Source organism: Tympanuchus pallidicinctus, unplaced genomic scaffold (genome assembly GCF_026119805.1).
Source record: "Tympanuchus pallidicinctus isolate F22 unplaced genomic scaffold, pur_lepc_1.0 scaffold5, whole genome shotgun sequence".
Lineage (NCBI taxonomy): Eukaryota > Metazoa > Chordata > Aves > Galliformes > Phasianidae > Tympanuchus > Tympanuchus pallidicinctus.
Window position 1 is genome coordinate 67077272 of NW_026294769.1, and position 19208 is coordinate 67096479.

A 19208-nucleotide genomic window follows, 5' to 3' on the forward strand; every position below is an offset into this window, starting at 1 on the left:
AGGAATCAGACCAATTCTAAGCACAACAACTGTGCTTTTCATTTTAAAGAAACCATTTGGCTTTAGTACTAGGACTGAAGATGATGCTCTTTAAGCAAGTCAAAGCTTTACAGTTGTGGAAATGAAATACAAATTACTTGAAGGTAGGAAGTGATTTTTAGTTGTTATTCTGAATCTATTACATATACAACAACAAGACAAAATTAAGCAGCATTGAATCATTGTGGCAATGGCGTAAAACTGACACATTGTGAAAACTGCACTTTATTGCAGTCAGGGTGTTTTATTTCCTGACAACTGTCAGCAACACACAGCGTGCTCAGATGAGTGCGCACACACACTTGTTCCCTGGCAAAAAGGACCTGCCCCCAACAGATGGAACAAGAGCATAAGCAAAGCCTACATTGCTGGCACAGCAGAATAGAAGCCTGAAAAATCACTTCAGTATTTCATCCAGCAATTAAAATACTAGTTTTCTAAAAATATTCGTGGTTCTACATCAGCTCAAGTTTGTCTGGGCTCCAAACTGCCTTACTGGAGTACCTGTCCCCCTCTATTCAGCTCTTGTGAGGCCACATCTGGAGTACTGCGTCCAGGCCTGGGGCATGGAGCTCTTGGAATAGGTCCAGAGGAGGGCCACTAAGGTGATCAGAGGGCTGGAACACCTCTCCTGTGAGGAAAGGTTGAGGGAACTGAGCTTGTTTAGCTTGGAGAAAAGAAGGCTCCCAGGAGACCTCACTGAGGCCTTCCAATATTTGAAGGGAGCATAAAAATAGGAGAGGTTACATGCATTTACGACAGTGGACAGTGACACGACAAGGGGGAATGGGTTTAATTTGAGACAGGGGAGGCTTATATTAGATATTAGGAGGAAGTTTTTCCACACAGAGGGTGGTGATGCACTGGAACAGGTTGCCCAAGGAGGCTGTGGATGCCCCATCCCTGGAGGCATTCAAGGCCAGGCTGGATGTGGCTCTGGGCAGCCTGGTCTGGTGGTTGGCGACCCTGCACATAGCAGGGGGTTGAAACTGGATGATCACTGTGGTCCTTTTCAACCCAGGCCATTCTATGATTCTTTGATATAGCTACCTATACTTTACAGTACATGGACATATACGCTGGCACATGGGTGCATATCTGATGTCTATATATTCACATATGTATTTACATACACTCTATATACAGAGAGTAACTGTAAGATAGCAAGTGTATTAGTGTATTAGTATATATGCATTCCTATCCTCTTTTGACGGATGGCTGCTGGGGTTTGTTTGTTTGTCTTTTTTTAAATGAAGTTTTATAATGACTGTACTTCCTCTTCTTTTTCAGAGCTGCTACTCCTGGCTCCTGCCTGACTCACCACACGTAGCTGTACTTCAGCATGTTGCACTTCATGTTCCTTTACCAAACGTCACTACAGTTCTTACTTGAGCTGAACATACTTAAACTGCATAAATCCACCCACAGGAGTGAAGGTGGGTAGAGCTGACAGATCACAGAACTCAGTACACAGGAAACTTGGGTAAGGCCAGAAAACAGCACCTAAGGCTCTGATTGTTTAAAATTTTTGTTTCTGTGCCCTTTACAAACGTAAACATTACTATTCAACATGAAAGTCCCTCAATTTGCTTGTCACATGGCCAGTATCACACCAGCAGCCAGCTGTGCTTCTAGAAAAACCCGGAGTACCGCCTGAGCTTTCTGATCCAAGCTACTCCTGTGATCTTTTCCTCCCTAACAGGGCAGGAAATTTCTACTTTAAAGACTCAAGGTATTTCTTGCCAGTGAATGCAAAGCCCTCAAGAGAAACCTACAGCCACAGCGTTCCTAGCCCTGCCTAGCTTCAGAGCCGATCAGCCAAACATTAACTGAACAGAAGCCAACACAGTAGGCCTGGCAAGAAAAGGCAAAAAAACCACAGCTCCATCAGCAGAGGCTGCTGTTCTTTTCTTTACCCAGGAGTAAACTTATTTTCCTCTCTTTAAAGTACTATGCAGTTTTCTAACCAAATAAGCTGCATTCACAGGACTTATCTTAAGCAGAAGCTCCCCAGGCAAAACTGGATGATGAGTTAGTAGGAGGATCCAAAAAAGAATAGCAAAGGCGTTTTACCCTTCCTTCCAGTGACAGAATAAACAGATATGGTTCCCTAAGAGAAACGTGAGAAGCCACAGGGCTCTACAAAACAGAAAGCGCTCACAGCTCCTCCCTTCCAATGACTACATCCAGCAAGACTGCCTATCTAACTCAACAGCCAAGCAGAGCAATGTGCAAGACTCAAACAGAGCCTCCACTGAAAAATAAAAACAAGCTCATCCCTCCTTCCTTCACCAAACAGGAAGAGAAAGGAATTGGTTACCCCAAATTCTGCTAATGAAGCTGCACTACCTGCACGACTTTGCCATACCGCCTGAATACCAACATGGATCTTTTTACAGCACCTGAAAGTTTGACCCTTCAAGTCTGGCCCTAAAGCTGTGTGACTGCAGTACAGCTCAGGAATGCAGGAAAAACCACTATCTGCATCAATATCAAAGGTTTGTGAGAGTTCCTAATACCAGAGTATGAGTTCTTGAGAGTCACACAATGTCAGAATTAATCCTTCCTCATTGCTCTGAGCAAGAAAATACTTACATGAGGAAAAAATAGTTCTAGAAATTAAAAGTTTGCCTTTCTAGCAAAATGAAACAACCACGTCCTGCTTGATGCAAGACTTTGCTCACTACTGCATTCTCCAATTCAGTTACGGTGTCCGTATGTCCAAAGAGACAAAGAAAGTCTCGAAATGGAACTGCAGCAAGAGAACAGCAGCACATCTGATAGGGATATGGCTGTAAAACATAAAATATTCTAGAACGGCTGGGGTTCCAGTCATTTCTAGCCACGCATGCAGAACTATCTGAACTTCTCTTCTTTGTGCCTTTGCTCATGCGTAAAATAGGAAGCAAACCACTTCCTCATCTCACCAGACCGTTCCGGTAACAAATAACTGTACAGAAATGAGTATCAGACCAGTACCATCCAAGAGAAGATTCATTAATTTCTGAAGCAAGATTTTAAGAGAATATGGCAAGGTACTAAAGGACAGAATAAAACAAGCACCGGTCACTTTGCCCTGGGATAAAGCAGGGGTCCTAACCAAAGCAATAGATACAGTAGTGTATTCAAGGCTGCCTTCTGAGTGCTCTGTTCTCAAGATCACAGAAAAAAAAAGCCAAGTATATAGCCTTAACTGGGAGATGAGTCCAGTCAGTCTGTCCTTGTAGCTAAGCGCCACATGAATGGAATCAGAACCATCTGCTCACTGCACTGGTTTCTGTCACTTCACCACATATCAGGTTGAAGTGGCAAAGATACGTCATCTACGAATGGTAGAAGACTGAAATGTTTTATTTAACTGTTGTCCAACCTCTACAAGTTTTCTGGCCCTAATTTTTCTTCCAAGATATCTTCGTCCAAGAGACTCAATCCCTCTTGGTTCTCCTGTCAATTCTTCTCATCCCATATTTTCTTGTCCAGCAATTTCCTGTCTTCCCTGATGACCCCAACCTGCTGACAGATTAACATCATCATTCCTACACATTCCCTCAATCAATACCATGCTGACAGCCTTCACACAGCCCACAGGCTCCCAGCCTTCTCTCCACAACCTGAACAAGTTGTCCCCAACTCAGATCCAGACTCCAGATCTCATTTTTTTTTCCCTACTTTCAGCTCAAAATGAGCTGCTCCTCCTCCTAGCTTACTGCTATAGCTCCTCACCTCAGACATTATCTCCATCCCAGCTCTTTTCTTCCTCCATACTGCCTGACTGGATAAATGTTTATTAGAAATGAGCTTTCATAGGATTGTAATGGGGTCAAAACAAGGCATATTCTGCACCAGGAAAGAGGAGCAAAGCAGGAGGCACAAACCCTGCAAAAACACCCTGCTGCAGAGCTCAGGCACACCAGAGCTGTGTGAAGAGCTGTCAAAAAATGTCAAGAATACAGTTAGAACATCTGTTCCCAAGTCTCACTTTTGGCAGCTACTGAAGTACTTTGATTGAAATTCTTTTGAACACCTGACACAATATTAACATCGATACATAACAGTATTTGCTCAGTGTCTTAATCAATAGCATACTATGCTGCCATTTCCTAGACATTACTGCCAGTCTCACCTGCAACAACAACCTCCTGGGACACAACTCTACCCTATGCTTATTAAGAAGATTCTCCTGGACAAGTTTGAATGTCGCTAAAAACAGATTTCTGAAAAGAAAGCAACTCCGGATTTGTTTAGATGCTTTTGAAACATGCCTTTGGAACATCTCTAAACTTCAGGCTAGGAGATACCAACTAGCTCATGTCATGCTGTTACTACTGCTGAGAAATGAACTCAACACTGAACTGAGACGCAAAGGTAAGCCCTGCTAAAGCACATGAAGTACTGCTGCAGCACTCACAAGAGTACGATTTTAGCCAGCTGCATGCAAGCACAAGAAGCACTCAGTGTAATAAACACAAGCAGGAAATGTAAATACTAAATCAATTAAATACTGTTCCTTATCAGTCCCCACACAGTGTTGTCTTGTCCATATGATTCTCACTTATACAAAAGGTCAGCAGTTTTACCTCCAAGACAAAGTTTGGTGAAGTCTGGTGGTTACACATTTCACTTCCACATTAAGAAGGAACAGTTTCAAATAACCACGTGCCTCAGCACATTAAAGGTGCAAATGTAACAAAAAAGAAATGAACTGGCTTTTCAAGCTCTTGCCCAGAGCACACTTTGTGAGAGCAAAACCTCTCAGGTAGACAGTAAACAGGGAGAGAGGCTTACTTTGCTTTTAAGAAATATATCTACAAATATATTTTAGCCGTTCTTCTAAGTTGATTTTAGTCTATCGGTGCCGTTGAACAGACTGCCTAGAATTCAGAAAACTACACTTTCTGCACTAAAAAGATTAATGTTGTACATAAGCAGAAGCAAGCACCTTGCTGTCCGGCACAAAGACAAAGAGATCCGTGCATGTGAGGATGTTACCCTCTGGAGTCCTATAAATCCACATAAAGAGAACCAGTAGTCTCCCAGTGCCACACCTGACTGGAAGCACACTCAATTACATCTGACTTCTGAAGTTACACAACTGCCAGACCCACTTGTCACAGAAACAGGGCTTACCAGTCAGCTAATTTACAACTTGGGTTCCTAGGAACTCATCTATTACCTTGTATAGCACACCAGAAGTTACTCACCCTAACACCCCATTTAATTTAATAATCAAGTGCTGAAGGAGAACCAGAATTGCCTCCTGGCTGAATTTAAGAGGCTTTTGAACTGCTCCAGTTAAACAGAACTCGCTCACAGGGCAGCTTCGCGCTACCAGAGAATGGTTAAGTACGCAGGCGGATGTAAAAAGGGCTTTTAAGGATGTATCTGGGACAGCCTCCTGCCCCACTTCCTCATACATAAACTGATTGCTGGTACAGAACTGCTTTTGCCTAGTGGTCACCAATTCAGGTGGAGCATATGTTGATGAGAATCAGCCTTCCAGACCAAAGTATTAACTCCCACAAGATGAGGCTTTAGGGTTTGGTGTGGGTGGCAGACAGAAGGCCTGTTTTGCAAGGCAGGCTATTTTAGTAAGTACAGCCACACCAAACTGAATGCACTCAATCTCACAAGCTAAGCTGTCCCAGACCCAATTACTATTTGCATTGAGATCACCTGGGAATCTCAAGTCTGCAGATCTATAAGCATCTAGAGCATCAAACACCTTGTAAATAAGATCACAAATCATAGTGCACTTCTACTAAAACACGAGAAAAAAAGCCTCCTACAGAAACATTATTGAGGAAATCAGTTTTTATATGCTTGGAGTTTGCACTTTTTTTACTTCAGAAATGTTCAGTCTCTGATTTTTCCTACAGGTCCGTAATGACTGTGTATAGATGGAAAAACAGTGACTTTGATGAGTCACATGGTATTCCTCAAATGCAGTATTAGAATTTAGGTTAGAGTAAATCAGGTAGACAAAAATACTTCCCAAAACACACAAAATAGTTACAGAACTAAAAAAACTGCCTGGCACCACACCTCATTTTAGAAATCATAACTTCATGACCAGCTTTTACACTTCTGGAATTAACCGAAGATAAAAAGCCATTAAGCATTTAACTAAGACCATACGATACAGTCAGAAGCAACAGCAAACAAAGCTGACAGCACAAGCAAACAACAAAGGTTGGAAGACTGGAAGGACACTGTCAGCCTTTACCTCTTATCTATGACCGTCTCTGAACTACCTTGAGACTCAAGTCATCAGGAGCAAAAGGCAGAACGCACCACTTTCACCTTTCAATTGTCTGCCTGCAACTGGTTTCACTGTCTCCACAGTGAAGGTATTCTCTGTGCGTCAGGCTTCCACACGACAGAGGAGACAAAATGCTCGTTCTAAAAAGAAGAATGCAATTAAAACCACAGGAGATGGGGAACACAGGAGAAAGCGCTGTAACTAAAAATACTTCCAGCTTTACCTCGTCAATTCTAAAGCTATTCATCGTTTGTTAGTGGTTTCTGCTGGGCTCTGCTGTTTATATAATTGCTCTACCTCTACCTCCAATAGGCAGCGGAATAGCAAATGTAAAACACCACCTATAGAAGACAGCCTGTTACTCTCAGCAAATTTCAGACAGTTTGAAACATTCTGCCAGCTGCAGCAGCCAGCTTGCGGCACTCAAGAGAACATTCCTGAACCACAGAAGAGAAACCGAGGTGGATTTATAAAAGGTCCTGAAATCAACAGCAAACAACTTTGCGCACGTGAGAAGCAGACTTGTATTAGAGGCGTTAAATTATCCAATGACAAGGAAAACTTTATAAATACTCTTTCATTACAGATTAATATTACAGGAAGACTTATAAAGATTACGTCAGTGGTCCTTTTGCACAAATACTCTCGATGCATGCAAATGAAAAAATGTCAAAAGGTACAGACAACTGGTCATTGCTTACAGCTGGAAAATGCTTTGAAATCAATCTTACCCTGCCTGCCTGATTCACCACTTCCAGGAGCCAGGGCTATTAAGTGCCAGTGTTTAACTCCTTGCATCATCCCCTCACTGTCATCCCCTCTGAAGCCATTCTGATAGACCTGGCGGGACCATAGCATAAAAAGATTCCTCATCTCTGCATCACAGTGCTAATTGCAAGAACACAGTGCTGACACTCAAGCCCTACGTGGATTCAGCACTTACATTCACTTGGGCTTCATACCTCACCTGCAGGATGTTTTCTTAACAGCTAATACTCCAGAAGAAAAGTTGCCATTTGACAACACTCAAAACATTCAGCTTTGAAAATGTATTTCCATTATCTCTTTCATGCCTCATATTTATAATATACTTCAGGGTGGTTAGCATGAGCTTTAAGAGTCAGGAGCCGCGCTCCTCAACTTAAGCCTGCCAACATCAATGAATACAACTCTTGCTGCAATTTAAAGAGCATTCAGAAGAGCAGGCAAAGGTGATAACCCTAACTTACTTCAGTACTATTCCTTTAGAAGCAACAAGTACTCAATGACTGCTAAAAAAACAATCTGACCTCCTGCATGTAAGTTTTACCTCTCCTTTATGATTGTTCCCATCCATGCCCCCAGCTGGCAGGCAACAACACAACAGTGCTGCAGGCTGCCTACATATCTGTATTCTTCTAGAAACAGCACAGAGAGGAAAAAGCCTACATTTATCCCATCTAAGCAGGTACAGAAACTCAAAAAGGGCCTCCTACATACCCTTTCCAAATGACAGACCTCTACTACTGTATCATTCAATAATACAGTGCTTAGCAACAAAATACTTCCCACCCTTCTGTGTCAAGGTGCCCATCTCCAGACTTCTATTGAAGCTCTCCCTTTCCCTGAACTATTCGTGCTAAGTATTGCATTCAATTCATTTTAAATTAATACATCTGCTAAGATGTATACTAGCTACCACTGCACAAGGTGTAATATTTTTTTCTTATATGCAGATGTTACAAAGATGATGCAAAACTCTAGGAAAAAGTTAGAACAGTACAGTTACATCTGCAAGAAAAGAGCCAGCTAACACTGTATTTCAAGAGACAGCCAGGCCCCTGCAGGAAAGGCTTCATGTGAGGAGGTGGATGATTTCAGAAGAATCTTTCAATAATCACTCACCTCAGGTGGCCTCAGCTAAACTGCAAACAATGAGGAAAATCTAGAGCACCTGATGCCAAATGGGAGTTATGTAACAGAAAGGATCAGATTCATTCCTCACTTTCATACAATGGCAATGCTTCATGACAGAGGTATTCTGGAACTGATTCTGGGATTGTTTCTTTCCACTGTCCCTATTCTCTGACAGCTAATGTATGCAAGAAGAAACCTCACAGCTTGACTTCAATAAAATGCTATCTACGCTTCCACTAAAAGCTTCTGTTTCAATAATGCAGCGCTCTCTGTATGTCAAACAAAACGCATTCCTATTCCACAGAAGAGCAGTGTTTCATTCACGTCATTTGGCTTTTTACCATTACCTTTACAACACAGAGCTGAAGATGTTTTCTGAAGCCCAGCGACGTGTCTCACGGTAACAGGGTATGGCAGGCTGCAACTGACAGGTTGGTGCAGGTTCCAACTCTGACAGCAGTAACCTCAGTTGAGTGGCTCAATTTCTCCTGTCCAATACCTCCACCTGCCACAGCCTACTATAGAAAACACTCATTTATTGTATAAACACCAGGAAATCAGCAGAAATAAAGGAAGCTGTCTGTGCAAAAGAAAAAAACTAAGAAGTTTGAGGAAAGCAAAATTTGCAGAGCTGGTAACAGGGAAGGTGACAGATCACTACCTTAGCCTCAACGTTTTGCCGGCTTAAGGATCAACACGCATGTTGATGTGACACCTCTATTTCTACTTTACATCACGAGAAATTCGGAACGAGGGATTTAAGAGGCGACATGCTGCTACCACACCTGAAGAGCTGCCACACTGACATGCGCATGCCATGGAACAGGAAAAGAGGAAAGCTCCTCAGGAACCTCCACGGCCAGCAGCATCCCTATTTCTTTACCTGAGATGCACCTGTGAAGAAGGCTGTCGTATTTTAAGACCCCAAGAAAATGCTATTGCACCAGTCTGCAAACTAACAAGACAGAACTGAGTTACATGCGCCACTATTCCTACATCAAAATCCAGACCTAATTACAATGTGATTCTATCTGCTGTTTCACGAACAGACGACAACCGCCTCCGAACCGCTCACCTTACCCAAGGCTGGCGGACAGCCCCAGTACCGCAGCGGGGACGCCCGGTCCCCACGACAAACCCCTGTGCCCCGCAACGCTCAGCGCACGTCCCCACCGCTCGGCTCCCCGCCGCGCCGGCCGCCCCGGGGCCGCTCCCCGGAGAGGGGGGGGGGGGCGGGCAGAGCCGCGAGAAGTTGCGGAGGAGCAACAGATGGGACGCAGCGCCGTCCCCTCCGGGCCGCGGCGGGAACGTGGGGTACGAGGGAGGTCGCGCCGCCGAGACTGAGAGGCGCGGAGGTCGCGGCGAACCCGGCCCGCCCTCCCCGCACGCCGCCGCACTCACCGAGCCGCCCGGCGATGCGGACGGAGCCGGAGCCGCCGCCTCCCTGGGCCGGGCCGGGCCGGACCCCGCGCAGGGCAGGGGCGGATGGCGACAGCGCCGGAGCCGCCCGCACTGAGGGGAGGGGGGAGGAGGGGGAGGGGGCGAGCCGCAAAGCACCACAGGGGACCGGCCGTGCGGGCGGGCGTGCGGTGACCCGGATGTACCGGCTGGGAGGAGCGCGGATGGAGGGGGGGCATCCAGCAGGTGAGTGCGCACGCGCGCCCGGCTGCCAGCACACTGCGCATGCACCTGCTTTGACTCCGAGTGTCTCGGGCAGGGGCGGGGGAAGCGAAACAGAAGCGGGCGGGCGAGGCGGCCGGCTGCGGGTCGCGCTCCTTAAAGGGGCCGCCGGGAGGCAGCTCGTGCTGGGGACAGCCATCTTCCTTGAGGCGCCCGAGCTTCCAATGCAGCTCTCCAGGCTCCGAACTAAACGTGTGGGGAAGCCTATAGGTGCATTCAGAGCATCTCAGCCAGGAGCCTTCTGCCAGGCCTCAGCCTCCTGCAAGCTCAAGGAACACATCTATATATATACACTCACATATACACGTATTTATCCTGTCCCTATTGGGTCCTGTCCCATCCTGTGAGGCGCCTGCAAAAGCAGGAGGACCCCTGAGCTCATCCAGAGGTACAGCACAACCCAGAAGGTCAACCATATCCTGGGTTGTATTAAGAGAAGTGTGACCAGCAGGGCCAGGGAGGTGATTCTGCTCCTCTGCTCTCGTGAGACCTCACTTGGAGTACACAAGAAGGGCATGGAGCTGTTGGTGCAGCTCCAGAGGAAAGCCATGAAGATGATCAGAGGGCTGGAGCACCTCCCCTGTGGGGATGGGCTGAGAGAGATGGGGCTCTTCAGACTGGAGAAGGCTCCAAGGGCACCTTAGAGCAGCCTTCCAGTACCTGAAGGGGCCTACAGGAAAGCTGGGGAGGGACTGAAAGGGCAGGTAGCGACAAGACGTGGGGAAAGTTTTCAAACTGGAAGAAGGTAGATTGAGACTAGATATTAGGAAGAAATTCTTTACTGTGAGGGTGGTGAGACACTGGAACAGGCTGTGTTCACAGTGAGGCTGTGGATGCCCCCTCCCTGGAAGCATTCAAGGCCAGGCTGGATGGGACTTAGAGCAGTCTGGTCTAGAGGGAGGTGTCCTTTCCTATAGCAGGGGGTTGGAACTGGGTGATCTTAGAAGTCTCTTCCAACCCAAACCATTCTATGATTCTATGAAATCCCAGCTGGGATCGCTTCAGCCCAGAACTTTGTCCTCATGTGTTAAGGGACAGCCTCTGCTGGCAATGACCTTCCCGGGCTAAGGGTTAAGGCTTAACACCCTGAAACAATAAGCCAGCATCATGCCTTAAGTCAGCTGTGCGGCTTATTTATTTATTTTCTAAGGCCTGACTCAGGGGTTTTAAACATTCACTGTGGGCAAAACTGTGATGGGAAAGAGCATAAACCTCCTTCTTAGCAAAAAACAGAATTGCTGACTAAAGAGATGTGTATATCTTCTCCCAGGTGGGTCGTGTTTTAAGACATAAGCGGAAAAAAAAAAGGGAAAATTTAAATCCTCTGGTGAGCTCTGAGCTGCCAGACCCTCCTGCAGAAGGAGCACCCAATGGCCAATATTGTGCTTTCTATCTCCCATAAATCAAAAGGTATGCAAGTTGTGCTAAGGAATACAAAAATGTACTTTAATGACATTTTGTTCACTGGACTTTTCATTTCCACATACACATCTTCATGAAAAAAATAAATTCTGAAGGTTTCACCTTTTGAACACTCACTTCATCACTCAGATTGTGGTGTCATTGAACACCGAACATCATTAAGGTTGGGAATGACCTCTAGGATCATCTAGTCCAACCATCCACCTACCACAATATCGCTCACTGAACGATGTCTCTCACTGCCACGTCTCCAAATTTCTTGAACACCTCCAGGGATGGTGACTCCATCAGTCACTCTGCAGAGGATGCACATCCCAAACTACCTTTACTTCTAATTTGCAAAAACTGGGGGATAGCATCTATATCCTGTTTTCAGGCCTGCTTCTATAGGAGAATTACACAGATACACATGGAGAAAGAAAAAAGTTATCTGGAATCTACACAATTATTTTCAAAACAGCCCCATGAAATCTCATCTGACCTTCACTACAAATGGCTGAAGAAGCCAAAGGCTCAGTTTACATTTGGTGAGATTGCTCACCTGATCCATACAAAATAACCACCTCAGTGAACACAAAGCAGCTTCTGATTTCAAGGCCTTGCCTCTAAAAATTTGGTGCTGCCACTTACTCTATGCTAGGAACAGTTCTGAGAATGAGCAGGACAGCCAGAAGGAATGCACAGACACAACCAAGACAAAACAGGTGGCTGGCTCTCCTTGAAACCCCACAGAATCAATGTGAAGAGAGCCACATGAGCCACCTGAAAGCCTAATCACATCAGCTACTTTCTCTTCTGAACCCAAATGCCAGTTTGAGAACTGTAAAATAAAAGTGAATGCTAAGCTCCCCTGAACCCAATTTGAGAAAGAGGAAAAATGGAAAGGACTTCAGAGAGTAATATGCAACAGTGTATTTCTCTTCTTTACATTTTCATAGCTGTATATATGTTAACTTAAACTGAACTCAGTTTCTCTCATAACTTGGTAGGATAAGAAATATGGCTTTAATAAACTTTTTTTTAAAAAAGTATTACGGATAAAATAGCCTCCTGGGATGCAAAGGATGCAGGCTGTGAGTGCAGTCTAGCTCTAGAATCTGCCTGATGCAATCAAAAGAATTCATTACATTGTAAACTGCGTTCTCAAATAGCGTTCAGACAACACCAGGGCTGGTAAACCATGTTCCTAACTGTCTGCTGCCTCCACCTAAGCAGGGAAAGTGCTGAGAGAAGCCTAGGGGGCTGTTACAGGTTAGTGCAGATTGAGCAAATAGGTGAGATGTCCAAAAAGATAGGAAAGATTTTTACAGCAGAAGTTTATGAGCAGATTGGCAGAAGACCAGAAGTCCTAGTTCTGCTTGTGTTTGATTTGTATAAGTTAGGCTGAAGTGCTTGATGCGACCTTTCACTTCTGCTGCAGGAAGAATTTTTTGCAATCAGCAGATAAAAAATCTGCACTGTAGGAGATGGATGCAGCCTCCTCCCTGAGATGCCAGCAGGTCACTACCACATTTTCTCTCGTCTCTGTAGTAGTCAGCAGTCTGTGTGCCAGGCAAGGAGAGATCCAAGTCCCACTGAGCTGCATTCAAAGGAAGCAGAATCATGCTCCAAGTTTATCTTGGACGCATCATCTGTAGGTTTAATGCACCTCTCTTATAGAGAACTTTGTTCTGTTATACAGAGCTAAGGAAACAATGCAGTCAGCCTCAGGGATGAACGATTTTTGATGTTCATAACATTATACACTGCCTGGGGAATGGAGTGTTGGGGAGCGAGGGGGAGAAAAAACATCCTCTTGTACTGCTACTATAAGCAGTTTTATAGCAACATTTACTCTTTAGGGCTCTCCCAAATTTTGAGTTGGACCTCTCGTCTTGAGTTGGACCTCTCACCTTTCAGGAGTACAAGTAAGAGTGCCTAGAACCTAAGTGTTTAACAGCAGCTTCATATAAGACATCCACGCTGCACATAATTGAAGCATAAAAATTACTGAACAATCTGGAAAATGTTGCATGACTTAAAACCCACTAATTTTCTATTAGTTCTGCCTTCGCTTTTAATTTCTTAATTGCTCCTTCTGAATAGAAAATGACTTTACCAGGTTATTACTGCGATAAATACAAAAAAAATAATAACAGGAGATGATATTTGCCAGTCAGTATTGTAAAATTAGGAGTGTTAATAGAACAAAAGTGCTCTTATGCTCCCAAATGCATGTAGATTGTTCTGTTAATAGGAGTATTGTTGCCAGGTAAGTAAACTGACCCTTAGGAGAGAAAATAGGTCAGAGCAGGCTCATAGAGCAAAGATTATTTAGCTCTAAATGCAGTACTGGAAATGCACATCTAGTATGTATGTGCGTGTGTGTGTGTACCGGTGACAGAAGATGAATTTATTTTAGATATAGACAGCTGCATAGATAAATTAAAATAGAGAAGCAAAGCTGCCCTTGGGTACCATGCACAGTTAGAATAACTGCTACTTTTAGGTTTAATGGTAGCCTAGGGGGAAAGTCCAAAGTAAAAAAGGAAGTCATCTTCTCTCATTTGTAGTCAGCAAAGACAACAGCCTGCACTGTCCATTGGCCACAGTATTGTCTGTATGGTGGGGGAACAGCACCAACTTTACCTTTCTGTGGATGAAAATGGTAAGCATCTCATATCCATACAGATATATGTATGCATATATTTAATCTCTAAAGAGACAAGATTTCTTATAGCAACATTTCAAGACTGGAAAAGTGCAGCAGCTTTGCAGAGATTCTTTGTTACACTGCTGTGGTTCATAGCACCTTTCAGATCAGATAAAGCTGACATCAGGTTCTGCCCTCCCCCTTCCAGATTTCTTCACCTTAGATGAGGGATTGCAGAAGCAGTCACATTCACACTACAGTGTCCTTAAGGGCTCTCATTGTAGGTAGCAGAAATTCTCTGATATAAATGTAGCTCTTCAGAAATATAAACAGTTGCAACAAAATATGGATGATCAACATAAATTTCAAAACAGCACAGACAAAACAAAAAGCCAAGGTCAAATCATTCTGTGCTTGCAAGGATGCCTGAAGTGCTTCCAGATACTGTAAGAGCAAACAATTACAATGTTTCACACTTGCATAGAGACAAGCACTTGTAATCTCAAAATGTCCTTTTTTTCCCTCAAAGGTCATTTTGATATTTAAGTGGCAAGTGAGGAAACCAATGCATTTCAGTTCTGTCTTTTTACAGCTAACTTGGAGACACTTAGAATCACACAACCATAGGACCTTTAAAGGCAGCTAGTCCAACTCCCCTGCACTGAACAGGGACACCTACAGCTAGAGCAGGTTGCTCAGAGCCCCATTCTACTTGACCTTGAGTGCCTCCAGGGATGGGGCATCCACAGCTCCTCTGGCCAAAAACTGACTGTATCCCAGTGCTGTGCCCCAGTCACTTCACGTGACTATGTGAGTCCTCTTCTGCCTCTACAACGTCTCAGCTTGTTTTCAAGCTTTCTCATCTGTTGATGCAGTTGCTCCCTGCAAATGATCAGCACAGCCTCTTGGTGCAGCGTGCCTCAGCTAAGATCTGTAACACACATTGGATTAATGAACAGCTCCTTGAAGTCAACGCAGGAGAGTACAGAGTTGGACTGTGATCAAAGATTACGGGGATTTTACAAAATAAAGCTCTTTTGTTTTTACATTTTATTGCCATTTCTCAGCTTACCCATATTAGACAAGGAAGCAAAAAGAGGAATAAAAAGAAAATGGCAGGTGTTAAGCTTGCATTAGAAAGAAGGCTGCAGATCAGTAAGCATAAGGGAAGGTAAAAAGAGGAACTGCAGCTTCTATTTTAATTATCTCTGCTGAAAATTGAAAGAGAAATTACAGTAATAGACCAGTTACAGAACAGAGCAGAACACAGCATTAGATGCTGAGATTTTCAGGCTTTTCTTTTTTTTTTTTCTTTTTCTTTTGTGGAATACAGTATTTTTTCACTAGCCAACTTACGGATAGCATTGTGCTCCATACTTGGAGTAACTGCAGTGCAAAAAAACTCTGTTAGCAAACCGGTGAGCCGGACAGCAAGAAGCCTGCCAAGCAGTGGGGACGATCCAGCATTACCAAAGTCAACATCATGGCCCCTGACTGCAGTTTCCAGCTTATGGCACTCGGATGTGAAGAATAACCTAGTGCAGTGACTTTGTGATCTGTTCAACAGAAGCCCGCTTCAACTCGGTGCAGTGGCAAAACAACAACCTCTTCAAGGTGCTGGATTATCACTTATCTCTGAAGGCACCCAAACACCACTGCACTTATTTACTCTGGGTGGCAGCTAACAATATTTAAGTGCTTCAGCAGGTAAGAAGAGGCTGCAGAACTGAGGTGCAGTGGAGAGTTCCAGGTGCTTCACTTCAAACCCTCAGTCAAGTTCATAAAACAAAGCTGACCACCAGGAGCACCACGAGAAGCAAACACTGCATCTGAGCTGGAAGCTGTGCACCAGCCTTTTCCCTTTTTGCACAAAACGTTTCGGGTCAATCAGCAGTGTAATGGTGTTCCAGTTAATGGACAGAATCAATGTTTCAGAGAACAGGAAAGGCAATATTTAAGAAAGCTAGACTGCTTCATTACTCTCTGGAAGAGAAACCAATTTTTGATTTTAAGCAAAGGTAATTGTGCCACCCAAGAGGAAACCAATATTCATCAATTTAATTGAGAATTCTACCTACCTCAGGAGCATGAGACTGGTATTTTGCTTTGATCACATTACTTGTAGCAATGTATCCATCTTCTTTCTTTTTTTTAAAAAAAAAATATATATTTTTTTCCCCCTTATCCTAAAGTGCTTAGCCTAATTGTCATTAGGAACCTTTAAAATAGCATCTGGTTCATAAATGATTTTTGGTCTGTATCTAGCGATCACCAAGAGACACTGTCAAGAGACCATTTCATGTTGTTTCAGTTGATCCCTGCAGTGACAGTTAGCTTCCTCTCTGGATCACAGGGGATGTTGAAAACTTTCAGCAGGGAAACTGGTAAACTAATTAAAGCACCTCAGTGAAAAGTTCTGGAGAGTCAGTCCCAGAGAGGCCAATTTCTGAATTCAACATACGAATGCAGACATCTCAACATGAGAGTGTAAAGCATTGGAGGGAGCAAGGACATGCTTAGGTCCCCCTCAGGCTGCATCCCCTTCTGCGGGTCACCTTAATGCCTGGTGGCAGTGATCTGATGGTGCCCAGCACCTCACAGGGCTGCAGTGCCATTTCTGAGGCTATTCTGTCCTCGTAAGGATCTGGCTGCTTATTCCCATCTGAAAGGTAGCATTCAGTTTAGCTGATCAAAGCTTGGGACATCCACTTGAACTACTATAAACTTCATTTATGATCTGAGTGATGATCTGAGTACAAGGCTGCTGAATAACAGAAGAAAAAAAGACGACAATTAAGTTATTGGCTCACCAACTGTATCTCCCTCTTAAAATACTGTTATGCTACAGTCATCTGCTGCATCTCATTATACCACGATCTTCGTGCAGCTCCACCACGGTGCTCCTAAAAGCAACAGACGTTAAATAACTGCAGTATGTAAAAAATGTTGAAGAAGCCCCTCGTACACATTTTCCTGTAGACCATCCAGTGACTTCAATAAGCAAGGAAGCAGCAATCTTATCAGTGGGAGAATTTCCCAATCCAAAGTCTTGGAGAGTGATCATTTTAAGACGCCTGTGTAGCTCAAATGACAGAGTCCTAGTGCTCTTATAAGCAAAAGTCTCTCTAACTGCAAAGACAAACGTGCTAGCAGAGGAAACAGAAAGCCAGGACTTCTTCCCATACTGTAATCTGTGAGGAACAGACTGGAAGCTGATGAAGGCTGCAGTAAAACAAAGCATTTAGGCATGCACTGCAGCACTTCCTTTGTTGACCAACAGAAACTCTGCACACCAGACATCTTTTTCTTCTGTTTTCCTGAGCATGAACATGGCACCTAGGACTAAATCTAGCACCAAACACAGCTGTGTAATATTCAGTTAGCAAGAAAAGGGAGTAAAGCTGACACTGCACATTTCAACTGCGTAAGCATATTCTGAGCTCACTCAATGAATGGAAAGTTAATATTCTTTCACATACAGCAGATGAACTCCTTGCATGGGCTGTGAAATATTCTGCTTACACCGAGCTGGATGCAGTTCCACTAGAGATGTGTGGGTTCCTGAGTCATAGCTGAGGTACAGTTTGGTACTGATCAGAGCAGAACGAGCAGCTTCCCACTGTGACCACACTGCCTCTACAGGAATGTGTCATAAACCCTTTTTTTAATAGGTGGTCATGCATTCATCATGCTAAAGGATTCCTGTCTCAGGCAGCAAATGAGCTAGAAAAGTTAAAGAAGCAAAACAGTCTTCTCCTGTGAGGTACCTGTTCTCAGAAGAGCTTTGACCATTTTTCACAGAATCACAGAATTGCAGGGGTCGGAAGGGACCTCCAGAGATCATCGAGTCCAACCCCCCTGCCAAAGCAGGTTCCCTACAGCAGGTCGCACAGGTAGGCATCCAGGCAGGTCTTGGACATCTCCAGAGAAGGAGACTCCACCACCTCCCTGGGCAGCCTGTTCCAGTGCTCCGTCACCTCACTGTAAAGAAGTTCTTTTTTTTCTGGCACTTGGATTAAATGTAAATACTCAGTAGGCTGTCAGTGGTACCAAAATTTATACTATTAAATTTCAGTAACTGCATATGTAAAAAACTAAGCCATGCTGTTGTCACGACCTTTTATTCCTTAATTGCATCTTATTATCTTCCAAGCAAAGGCAAATAATAACTGCTTCTCCATGCTTCTATTACGTTCACAGTTTTACTTTAATCCTAACTATTTGTTGAACTTTACTTTTAAAGGATGGGAGGGATGGATGCAGGCAAAAATAACATCTCTATCGTTTGCTGAGAGAAGTCTGGCAGGGACGTGAAACGATCAGGGGAACCACGTGGGAGCAGATGAACGTTAAGTCCTAAGTATGCATGCTTCTGAGTGGTTTTAATGGGGTCACTTCTGTCCTAAGGCACAGCACACCACAGTTCAGATGACAGATTCTGGCCCTGAGCTCATCAAAGGTTTTGCAGATGAGTTTAACAAGCTTGGGTTTAGCGCAGAGGGGGCTGTGCTCAAAGAAGACCCGAATGTGGCCAGATGGCCAAGAGGGGGATGTGTCCCCACCAGAAGATTGAGTGGTGACCATGAAAGAAGACTGAAAGATTTCTGGGTGGGAAAAGATCATGCTCAACTTGGACAAAGGTTTCAGAAGAACAAGTGGACGGCTTTAAAAAGGCTGCAAAGGGAGAAAACATTAGAACATAATGACTGTCATTGAGAAGGAATGGCTGCTGGTTATTCTGCAATAAACCTTTAAGTTATTCAATACAGAACATTTTAAGACCTTCCCCACCCACCAGAAGTTCAGTTATTCTTTCCAATGATTCAGTTTTCCCTTTTCAATACTGTATGTTCTTCTGTTATTGTAGAGAAATAGAGAATATACATATAAATTAGGAAGCTGCACATGGGGTGGGTAATGCTCAGCCACCTAGCATCTGGGGACTCTCCTCCTTCAGAACCTTTATCACAAACACATCTGTGGACCCTGTTCTCTCTGCACTATAATCCTCCCTGCAACAAAACACCGCAGACAGACACCAGAGAATGTTGTTAGAATTAGTCACTGATCAACGTCTTGGAAAGGCTTTGTTTAATTCTGAGAGGTGCTGAGGGAAAAGCACATGCATACACATGCACCCAGAGCTTTAGGATAAATGGATTAAAATCCGATCACACAAGGTTCTTCCCCAGGGAAAAAGGAAATATACAAATATTTAGAAGTCAATAAGGTGTGGAGTTGTTGTTGTTTTCTGTTTACTTTATGTAATCTTTAAAAATG

The 19208-nt window shown here is 44.0% G+C and overlaps 1 protein-coding gene across 9 annotated transcripts in view; it reads right to left on the reverse strand.

The window, feature by feature from the left end:
- Nucleotides 1–19208, reverse strand: part of CYRIB (CYFIP related Rac1 interactor B) — a 95725-nt gene that overhangs the window by 64196 nt on the left and 12321 nt on the right. For 2 of the 9 annotated variants that reach the window (XM_052704850.1, XM_052704854.1), the window contains exon 1: nt 9596–9749. The exons of 5 other annotated variants lie outside the window; for them this stretch is intronic. The gene's annotated coding sequence lies outside the window, so the exon portion shown is untranslated. Of the gene's footprint in view, nt 1–9595; nt 9750–19208 lie in introns of those variants that run through there. 2 more of the 9 variants (XM_052704844.1, XM_052704847.1) reach the window with 1 other exon arrangement.